This window comes from Hyposmocoma kahamanoa, unplaced genomic scaffold (assembly GCF_003589595.1).
Source record: "Hyposmocoma kahamanoa isolate Upper Pololo Valley unplaced genomic scaffold, ASM358959v1 210, whole genome shotgun sequence".
Lineage (NCBI taxonomy): Eukaryota > Metazoa > Arthropoda > Insecta > Lepidoptera > Cosmopterigidae > Hyposmocoma > Hyposmocoma kahamanoa.
The window spans coordinates 6,429,230-6,441,044 of NW_020653731.1; positions in this window are offsets into that span (position 1 = coordinate 6,429,230).

Below are 11,815 nucleotides of genomic sequence, written 5' to 3' on the forward strand. Positions count from 1 at the left end.
TTGTCCTTCAAAGAAACTCCGAGCGTAGCTCGTTCCATAGCTCGCTGAGGGACTTTCAACTGGTGAACTAACGGTATCCTGAGTGTCCACGTCTGGGCTTCGTGTAACTTAACAAGTAGAACGCACTGATTGAAAACCTTTGTTTTCAAACTTTGCGGTTTACCAAACGCTCACAACAACTGCTTGTCAGCATCCAATTACGATATGTTTAAATGAAATCAAAATCAAAAAAATCTTTATTTCATGGGTAGGTAAATTACGCTTGAAATCATCACATTGATAAAAAAACTACAACTATTTATTCGTAAAGCTATTTCCCCGATAAGTATAACTTATGGAATAAAAATAAAATAGTTTTTTTTTTTCATCTATAAGTATGTAAAAATTTAATTATAATATTTTCTTTTTTTTTACTTAGGTAACCAGTTTTGTGGAAGATGGAACGATACGCTACCTCGACGGCAAATAACTAAATACTCCTGTCTTATATTTTTGGCCAAATTCACTTTTTGATGTAGTTAGATGCAACATTTAAATAAATAATAACGCTCACAATCAACATAGCCCCGCACTAGGGAAACCCTGTGTCACGGGTGCCATGGACACGCACATAGACAACCACAAATTACACTCAAACTCACAAGATAAATAAATGTAGGCCATACAAATATTTCTCCCGGCCCGGGAATCGAACCTGGGACCTCTGCGTGGCAGTCCGGCATGGTAACCGTTCGGCCACGGAGGCAATTGAAATCTACACGTTCTGGAGAGAACACATAAGCGGATTCTCTAATTTTAAAAGATTTATTTACGTGTACAAATATCTCGACACACATTTCAAATTAGCTAAATATTTTGATAGAAACATCGTCCATGTCCAACACATAGATGACATTTCTATCGTCTTTTTTTGGTTCCCAATATCTTCTATTTACGCGAGAGCACACACTTATCCTATATATATCCTTCCGCTGCAGTCTCACGTCTGATAGGGACACTGAACGCGATGCGTGAGGAAAGCCAAGTTCATGACGAACGAGAGAGGATGCTAAATAATGCCAATATTACGAGAGGTCGGTCACCATGGAGCGGCCCCCGTTACAAGTACCCATATTACAAAATTAAAAAAGTGGAAATTAATAAAAAGTGGAATTTCATTTAAACTGGATTTTGACATAGAAAAAACTGCGTTGCCTCAGCGGCATAAACGAAGAGCTATGCCGCCAGCTTACTCCCAGCTTCGTGACAGCAAAATTGCCATAACATTGACAAAATTCAATCACCTTCAGCAGTTAAAGGCTGTCTTACCAAGACTGTCACGATTTCTATAATAATTTACCGCATAAATAAAGTTACATTTCTTATACACGTTTATAGTGATTGTAAAATAAAATAGATATACAGAATATAATAAAAAAGAAAGAGCATTAGGAATGAATATTTTAAGCAAAACTCGGTTACAGAAACATCTTCTAACATCACTAAATACATTCATACAATAGAATGAATAGTGTAAAAGAAACTTACCTAATATGGAAAATAAACTGTTAGAACACAAGATCAAGGTGATCCAGATGAAAAAAAAAATTAGCATTTTATCCTTCTTATAAAATTAGCTCTGTGTCACTTATTAGTATTGAGTTATTCACCGTTGAATTCTAATAAATTAAAAAAATGACAACTACATTCCCTTAAGTTACCCAGTTACAGAAAATTCATCGTCGTGGGCTAAATTTCAAAAACATCTTAACTCCGTTTCTCGACGAAATCCTTTTTTACTCTTCAAGCGCAATATCAAATGAATAAAGCTTAAAAAATAATTGGCACACTTTCTCTAAGTCATTTTTTTTACTTGGTTCACAACTTGAATTACACAATATTATACACTTAACAAGCTCTTTAAGTATACAGTACATTGTGTAGTTCCTTATAATAGTGAACATAACATAAATTACCAACGTTCGATTAAAAAATACGAATACAACGACATAAAAGAAAAAAAACAGGATTACAAATGAAAACTCACAACTCATCAAGTACTTTGTACACAATACCTTGCTGGGGCAAAAGAACCCAAAAATGTACCTAATTTTAGTCTGATCCCATTGTAATACGAAAGTGATATATATAAAGAAGAATGCTGGCCGACATTTGTTCTATAGAGCGGCAGATTGAAAGTTTTTCGATTTGACAATCGACTACCTGGACGTGCGACGTAATCATAAAATATAGGTATAATAATAGATTGTCATATAATTACTTCTACGATTTCTTGTGCCTACTCAAAAGTTTACATTAATAGAGTGGAGGAGTTACGAGGTTACGAATTTAGCTGACGTCTTGTATTTTCGTATTGCTTTACCCTCCTGAAAGTGAGCAAAGTCCGAATGTGCTTAATCATTGCTGCATTAGTGCACAGAGTCTGTGCGAGGTTTTTTTTATAATATCACGACGGGACGAACAAGTCGTTCGCTGGATGATAAGCTACACGCCTGTCCATAACAGTTGCAGTGCCACTCAGCTCTTTAAATCGCAAAGATCTGTGGCGAACTGCCACTGCGCCCGTCACCCTGAGACATAAATTGACAAGTCCCATGTGCCTGTAATGTCATCAGCACCCTTACCCTTCAAAATCGGAACACAGTAATGCTGACATTACTGCTTGGCGCCAGAAATAGATAAGGCACTTCTCTAGACGAACTCTAACACAAGGAACTACTAAACGGTTCACCAAGAGTCGTCTCTAAGTCCCTTAATTCACTAAGATGCGACTCTTGGCTCAGTGAAGTTCATTTCACCCGGACCGCACACCTGGACGTAGTTCGCAACGAAAGATTTTCTCTACTAGGACTTGTCAGTTTACAGTGGACAGGGTCAACACTGCAACGACGATCAATGTTGAATTGTATCAGGCATTTGCATACTTTGCCCAACTTAAACCGGGCATAGGTGATTTTTCTTCTACATCGTGCTCTTTAAAGCGGTTTCCCACAGTACGTGATTTTACAGATCACCTAACATGTGACACTGTAAACTTGCAACAGTGATAGAAAAAACAATGAAAGGGCAGTTCGATCACTATCAGAATCAATACTCATACAGTCATAATTTTAAACACTATGAATTTTTGAAATTGATACGTCAAAGTTTCAAATTTAAAAAGAAATTACAAATTTGGACCGTTAATATAATTTAAACTTTACCCTGTTGGCATATCGCTAACAGTTCAATACCATCAATACCTATTGCAAGTTACGACGTTTGGATTTTATACTGAAATTTCAATGAATGTGCTGCCTCTAGCGGTTGATAACTTAACGACGACGAATTCAGATGTTTATTTAGTCGTCCAAAGAAAGAAGCGTCCATATTGCACTTGCAGCGATATAAGGTTTACTTTCACTTCTTGTAATATAAAAATATTACGACAAACAGAAAATTGAAAATTTATTAAAATTAAATGAAATAAGACTTGATGTCGATGACGTTTCGTACATAATATTAGAAGTGCTACTATCATTTTTCGAAGTTAAGAAGAAGAGCGAGATAAATGATACGACCATAACGTAGGTACAAAGCGAAAATAACGGGCTGAGCCCAAGTTTGTGGAAATACGCGAACAGTTGGCACGCGTGTCACGCAAACTAATCACTTCTACTGTATTTACTGTTCGGTGATAGTAATGCCGCAGTTATGATATGAATAAATATAGGTGGAGCCGTTGCGTAGAGATGGATAGGTTATTCTTTAATTTGTTAATTATGATAATAAACGTACCGGGCCGATACATGACTATGTCGGCTGCACGAGACAATCGCTAACACCACGAACCGTGGTAAAACCACCATTAGATATAACACTCTAATGTCTTTAAAACCTAGTACAGTACCACATATTAAAATATTGCTAGTATAGAATAATCAAAATCGTTCGAACTTACGTGTTGTGTGTTACAATATTGACGATAGCAGTTATGGTAACCATGGATTGCGCATATGTTAAAATGATCAGTAAAAAAACTTGAGGAATGCCAGGTTCATACAAAAAGTTTCTGATCGACTTGTCTGATTTGGCGTCTAAAAAATTAGAAGAAAAAAAATGTTTAAATTTTCGTTTTGCATTTGGACGCATTTATTCGACACGAATTTCATCGCGCTGCCCCACGTGACTGCCGCGGATGTACGAGCGGACGAAGAGCGGAGTCCGCGTTGCCGCCGCGCGGCGACCGCGTGCGTCTAACTCTTATAGCTAAATATGCTCTATTTGTTTAGCTTTTACATTTTAACTTAAATGAGCGTCCCGGACACGCGGGCGAGACTGACTTGAATTTGGTCTACGCAGCGGCTCACGCAGCGGCCGCGCGGTTCTATTATGCAGAGGAATTTGAATGTTAATGTTGTTGCCTAGTAAATATTTAGAATTCAGATTCGCCATTAATGTACATGAAGGCGTGGTCGCTTCAAATAGTCGTTGCCAGGAGATGCGACGCTGCAATGCATTGAAATGAGCAATGCAATATAAACTTTATCTGCTACAAGATTACGGTACATTTGTTTAAACAAAACATGCAGCAAGCGGAGCTAGGCGGCGCGGCGTCGAGCTGCACCGGACTTAGTTTATAAAATGCAATACAGAGGTAATATAAACCTTATAGTCTATTGACCTGGTTGCGGCATGTCGTTTGTCGTTTTATGTCATTTGACCATCGAGTATATAACCAGAAATAGATACGAAATAAGGGCCATATGTTCCTGGTAATACATTGGCGATACAGCTCTTATAAATATCAACTCTCGTTTGCACTGAAATATAGACAGGCCAACTACTGACCTGTGTGTACGTCTCCGTATATTCCAAAAAATATTCTGTATTTATTGTAATAAAGATAATATCTCTAACAATGCTGTGCTGTTCTATTCGGTGGTGTGGGAAAAACAGCAATACGTCTAATTACAAAACAAACGGAATCACATTTTTACAAAACAAACGGAATCACATTTCATCGGTAATTAAATATTAAATATGTAATTTTGCAATTTTCGTCCATTATAGCAAAGCTCAAGTTAACTGGTCGATTTGAAGTGAAACAGTTGACGACACCCATTGACGACACCCGTCAATTGTTTCGAACTCGAGCTAGCCAATCGGAGCGCAGTTGTCACAGTAATGATACGGCAGAATAGTCTTCAAACAAATTAAATGGCATTTCGTCTCTATTTCTGGTTATATACTCGATGCATTTGACTAAACACCAAACTAGTAGAGGTGAAAAAATACCTATTAAATCGATTATCGTGTTTATGGGTAATTTTCAGGTTAGTTTTCTTTACCTAACGTCGGTGGCAATTTTTATTATTTGAATATACTAGAATATGATCAAGAAATACTATCTAATATTTCACGATAAATACTCTAATACTCAATTAATCGAAATCAGGTACAGAAAACTAACCTGAAAAATCTTTGCGATTCAAAGCTCTGTGTGGCACTGCAACTGTTATGGACAGGTGTGTAGCTTACCACCAGGCCCACGACGTGTTGCATGATATTATAAAAAACAAAAGCATTTCCAATTTTTAAGTTTATTTTGGTTTCCCTTAGGCTCAAGTCACACTGGCGCAGAGTCGAAGCGTCGCGTCGCGTCCTGTTTTTGAACTACAACGCCTGGCGACGCGCGTCGACGCGCGTCACTTGGGCGCCGTAAGGCGACGCGCGTGGACGCTTGGTATTGTTAATGTAACCAAATTAACGTGACATGAGCATCGTTTTCCGCTTATACTTTTAATTTACACCAGCAGCAGTAGTCTAGTTAGGAACACGACACGATTCACCCTTGAAACTGCATTAGTTACTAATTGCATAGCACTTGCTTTTACGTGTTAAGGCGTCGTTTGCCTACAAAATCAGAGCTTATCAAAACATTTTACAAAGACTCCAAACCGAATTGTCAAGTCCTCTAACCACTACGGACCAACTTAAAGACCCATTCAAATTAGACGATTATAGAAGCGCAGCAATTGCGCTGCACTACTCATTTTCATATAATATTTAGAAGCGCAGTTCCAGTACTATTGTCGTGACTGGCGTGTGCCTCTTTTGCAGTCACAATTAGTGAACTAAAAACTACTGAAGCGCTACAGACGCGCGGCTACCGCACACTGCAACGCTTCTAGAAGCCTGAAGTTTACAAGAGTTTTTTATAAATAAATAAAGCGTGTAATTTGAACGCGCCTCAAATTAGTCAAGTCAATCCTCTTCCTTGAGAAAATAACAGTAGAACACAAATGGATTGATACGAATAGTTTATTCATCACTTACTAGAACATGACAAAAAATCTTAAGAAACGACATTCAATAATTTTTTTATGATACCAAGTAACGGGACGAACAAGTCGTGCGTCTGGTGGTAAGTGACACGTCTGTCCATGACAGTTGCAATGCCACTCAGAGCTTTAAATGGCAAAGATCTTAGGAGCACTGCGCCAGCACCTTGAGACATAAGTTGACCCTGCTCTGAGCTCCCTGACCTTTCAAAACAGGAACGCAGTAATGCTGATATTACTGCATGGCGGCAGAAATAGGTAAGGTGACAGAACTTCCCTGGATGAACTGTTTCACAAGGAGTTCTACTGCTACTAAACAAACAGGGTTTTTCTTTAGACTCGAAACATTTTAAAGAGGTTATTAAAGTTTATACGTCTGAAAACACACAACTTTTGCTAAATTTGAGTTGACATGAATATTTCGCGTCCAATACAATAACGGCTTCATTATGATGATGGAACTGCCTTGCTTCTGCAGCGCATCGGGAATGTTTGTGCTGGCGGGTACTGATGACTAATATGCCATCATGTTCAAAAAGACGACCTCGCTGCTCTGCAGATTTTGGGCCAGCGCAACAAAATCCTAAAGACCGTAGTTGGATGGTACGATTCCACTCTTATGCGCCATTTCATTTGAAACATTTTATTGACAAATACCATTATTCTTGTACATTCTTCATAAACATATAATCTTTTCACTTACGTAGTGTAGTTCCTATGAAAATTGTAAATAACCTGTTTATGGACATTATTGTCTGAACTAAAGATAAAATAAAATTTCATATCAATTTATACGTTCTACTGTTGGGTATGGGTCTCCTCGGACGCGACGGTTTAGGCCATAGACCGCCACGCTGACCCAAGGTGGGACGGTGACTTTTCAAATTTTACGAGGTTTGTAAACCTTCTTCGACGTGCGGTCCCGTTAAATGTTTTCCTTCGTCGAAAAGGTCACGGTAAATGTCAAAATAAATTTTGCACACAAATTCAGAAATGCGAGCCCGGAACGGAAACTACGGCCTCTGCTTGAGAGATGTTAGGTTTGACCTAACATCTCTCAAGCAGAGGCCACGGTTTAATTTTTTTTAATAATTTTATTTTCACAATTTGAGAGTCCTGCAGCAAAAGTTGAATGTGTTCATAAGTACAATAACGTCTTAAAATTTGCTCTTTCGCTAAACTAGCCATGCGCAATATTCATAAAATTGTACCATTGCTCGTAGACAAATGCTCGAATACTTACTTGAGTGATCTTCTTCGACCTTTTCCGACTTTACATTATTTAATTCAAAATCATTTTCAATGCCTGTTTCCTGTCTTAGGTTGCCATGTGAAGATATAGTCATTTTCGTTTTCGATTTCTTATGCAGGTTTAATCAACTTGTATTAGTAACTATTGCATCCTAATACTAAATAACATAATTGCGTGTTGTTAGGCCTAAACGTGGCCTTTCTATCTAATCCTTACAAGTACTACAATCGCTTATTCACATACCATGTTTCACATAAAAATAAATTGTTTTCATGCATAAAGGTATAGTACAGGATACCGTACTCGTATCTACATTTAGATGCAGGCAAGAAATATATATCATTATTAACTTGTATTGCACTTAAATTTAGGTTTTATAGGGAATCCATGTCACTAGACGCAGTTAAACACCTGAAGCCAAAAGGATAGAAAATAACTTCGCTGCAAAGACTGCTTCGCTGAATCTACGTTTATTCTATTCTATTTCCTTAATGGCGGCCACTAGGCTTGGGCCAATGTCAGTTTCCATTAATGTTGTCAGTTAATATTAGTCAATAACGTTTAATAATTCAACGTTCCGGTAGCAGCAAGATATTTATTTTTAAATGAATCTCTTCGACGGAGAATCTACGTTTTTTCTAGCACGTCAAAACTTGAAGTAAAGTCGGATTTTTGTTGTCGCTAAATAAATTATTTCTCAGAACAGACAAAGGATGAAAACCATAAAGTTTCAATTAGTTAAACAGAAATGATATATTGTGTTGCCAATTTTTGACGAAATAAAATAATGTAATATTTTTTTAGTATATCCAGTGATCTTATCTTAGAGGATGGAAAAAAAAGGTTATTATGTAATGTCCGTGTAGTGAAGATTCGAAAACTAGTCAATTGACCGGTTTTGCAATCAATCCGCTTGGAGCAAAGACAAAAAATAGTCTAAGAGCAAAGAGACGAATATGACATTTGTAAAATTCATATCACATCAGTCATTTTCAGAAAAATGCCGTCGTATTTACTTAGAAAATGCACTAATTACCATGTTAAATTAAATAAAACACAAGGAATCACCCACCCGATATTAGTTAGCAAAAATATTTACATTATTGCTAAATATATTTTATTTTATTAATTTTTCTGTTTATTTTAATAAATAACAGTAGTTAATTGAAGATAGACATAACAAATTATTCCTGTAACGAGTGCGATAAGGACGCATGAACTGCAGTCATAGATTATAAGTGCAGATATGTGCATTGTATGCAGTGAAATCATCAATTTGTTTATTATTATTTATTTATTTATTTATTTATTCATTTCATAGGTGACTGACTGTATTGTAGACGGGAAACTTATTTATACAGATTTGGAATGTTCATTCTGTTCTACAAAATCATTATCATATTCATCTATGCCCCGTCAATGCAAATGACGCGCGATGTTTTGAAAAGTTTATAGTTGCGCGACAGATATAAACTTAACATAACTTAGGTATAAAATCACTTGGTATATCCTTAGTATATCACAATGTGGTTCTGGGGGTTTACCATAAACTTTCCAAAAACAATCTTACTTCAATGTAAGAATAAAGTAAGCTTATTATAATCTTACTCATATTCGTACCATGACAAACCTGTCAAACAAGTAACCTATTATTGCTAAAGTGATTGAAAGGACGAATGATTTCACAATAGTGTCTATACGTTATTAAAAATAGGAAAGAAATAACGCTATATGAACTGTATAATGCCATCGCTTTCTTTTTTTATGCACCGAATCGACTTATCGTAGATAACGTGTAAGTACTTTACTATTAAAATCATAGATTTAGTATATAGGTACCCAAATCTATGATTAAAATTACATTGTTTTCAATTATTTTCCCGCATTTTCATGAAGAAAAATAAATAAAACAAGCTGAGTCTTGACAGTTACGTTGTGAATTATATACTAAATCTATGGAATTCGGTATTATAGTCTAGTGCTAACTGTTAGTGTCGCCAAAGAGCATATAGATGTCGCTGTTATAATTTTACGAAATAAACATCGCGTATTTTTTTTTAACGAGAAATTATTCCCTATGTATACTATACATAAAAAATAGACAAAATATTGAAGAGATATATGTAAATAAATATATTCAACAATATATTTAATAATCTCAGTACAGAGTACTAAAAAAACCGACCTCAAAAGTACGTGGAATTACGTCTATTTGCTAAGTTTGATTGAAATATCCCCTAGTTCGCCACTATACAGGACTCGATACTGGAGATAATAAAAATAGGTTCTCACTACGACACTACTCAAAGTATATTCAGGGAAAAACGCCTTGAATTGGAGAAGTAGCAAAATCAACTAAATAGTTGCTAAAAGCAATTGCTCCTAAATTAAAGTTAGGCGCTATTTATAAAAATGAATCTTCATGTGTGAACAACCACCCTTAGAGTTGGATGATTTCCTTCAAAATGAAATGGGACCACTATGGAAGTACCCCCTTTCCAACAAAAAAAGAATCATGAAAATCGGTTCACAAATACCGGAGTTATCGCGTAACATACATACAAAAAAAAAAGAAAAAAAGAACATACAGTCGAATTGAGAACCTCCTCCTTTTTTGAAGTCGGTTAAAAAATAACTTTTTATCATTGCAAATCAATACTTGGACAATAAATTCGAAAAAACATTGTTTCCACTGGGTCCGAGCTACTATTTTAAGATTGGTAAGTTTGACATATGAACAATATTACTATAATGTTAAAGTCGCGTTATAGTACGTACTGAGTGAATGAATACTCACAAAGCTGCCAATAAAACATCATAGTTTTAACATTATAATAAGCTTACTTTAAGCGCGTCATGGTACGAAAAGTCAATGTAAGGTTAAAGTGATATTGTTTTAAGAGGTTGTGGTAGGCCCGCAGTGCCTCTACCATGAGATTACATGACAGTTATCACTAGCAACCGCGTAAAATGATTGGATATAAAATATTGCTGCTGCATATTTTGTAATTTTGTGTCGATACAGTGGCGCGCTTGCGTCGCGTTTGCATCTCTGCTTAAAATCGCGCGCGTGTATAAAGGTAGACGATTAGCGACTGCATCAATACTGCATCACGTTTGTATCGCGTTTGCACCGCTGCTAAAAGTCGCTGTGTGTAACCGCTCTAAGTAATTGTATTTACCATATTATAAACGAGGCAACATTGTTTTCACAAAGTGACATTACTATGTGATCGTAGAATTACAAAGCGACGCATTCTACGACTAAGGCGTAGACAAGTAGACCAACTTAAACCTCTAAAAACAATTAACCCATAACAGTAAAAACTATGCCGAACTGCCACGCAGAGGTCCCAGGTTCGATTCCCGGGCCGGGAGAAATATTTATATGGCCTACTTTTATTTCTCTCGTGAGTTTGGGTGTAATTTGTGGTTGTCTATGTGTGTGTCCATAGCACCCGCGACACAGGGTTTCCCTAGTGCGGGGCTATGTTCAGTGTGTGCGTTATTATTATTATTATTATTTCCTTTTACAAGACTAATTATTCCGTTCTATAAAAACCTTAGTAGGATGGAAAAAAATAAAGGAAGGTTCCGTTTCTAAAGGGTAAGGGCCTGTTTTCATTTTAGCATTCATTGACTATTTTTAATTTAAGCTTTGACTACGAACGAATCAGCTTCAAAAATAGACAAAAAACTCCGATTGTTTCTTCGTATTTATTCTATTATATACATGATTTTTTAGCAGTGAATAAATTTTTTATTACCCCAATTTTTGTCAAAAATTTGAGAATCTTCAAGGGTTTCAAATATTTTAACTAATAACTCTCTCAACCATAGATGTGCTATAAGTTTTCAATGTATCTTCAAAAACGTGGAATGTCAATTTCAACTACTCAAAATTGACAAAATTTGATGTTTATGTCCGAAGAAAAACGCTGATGAATTTTTTGATAACAATTTTTGTAAGTTTCTTCTAAAAATATTAATTACTAAAAATATGTGGTTATGACTGAGGAGAATCTATATATTTGAAAAGTATAAAAATGGATATAATGTACCGGATCCACACAGCTCTGTGCAGTCTGCGTGGGCACTTAACGTGGCAACGCGCTAGTACTAATCAACAGAACGAAGAAACGTCTGTAATGCCTTTAGAATCATCGAATGTAAACTGCCCAAATATCGAAGAAGAAGAAAAAATACAGGAGGCATTTGATGTAGGTGATGGAGACGATCA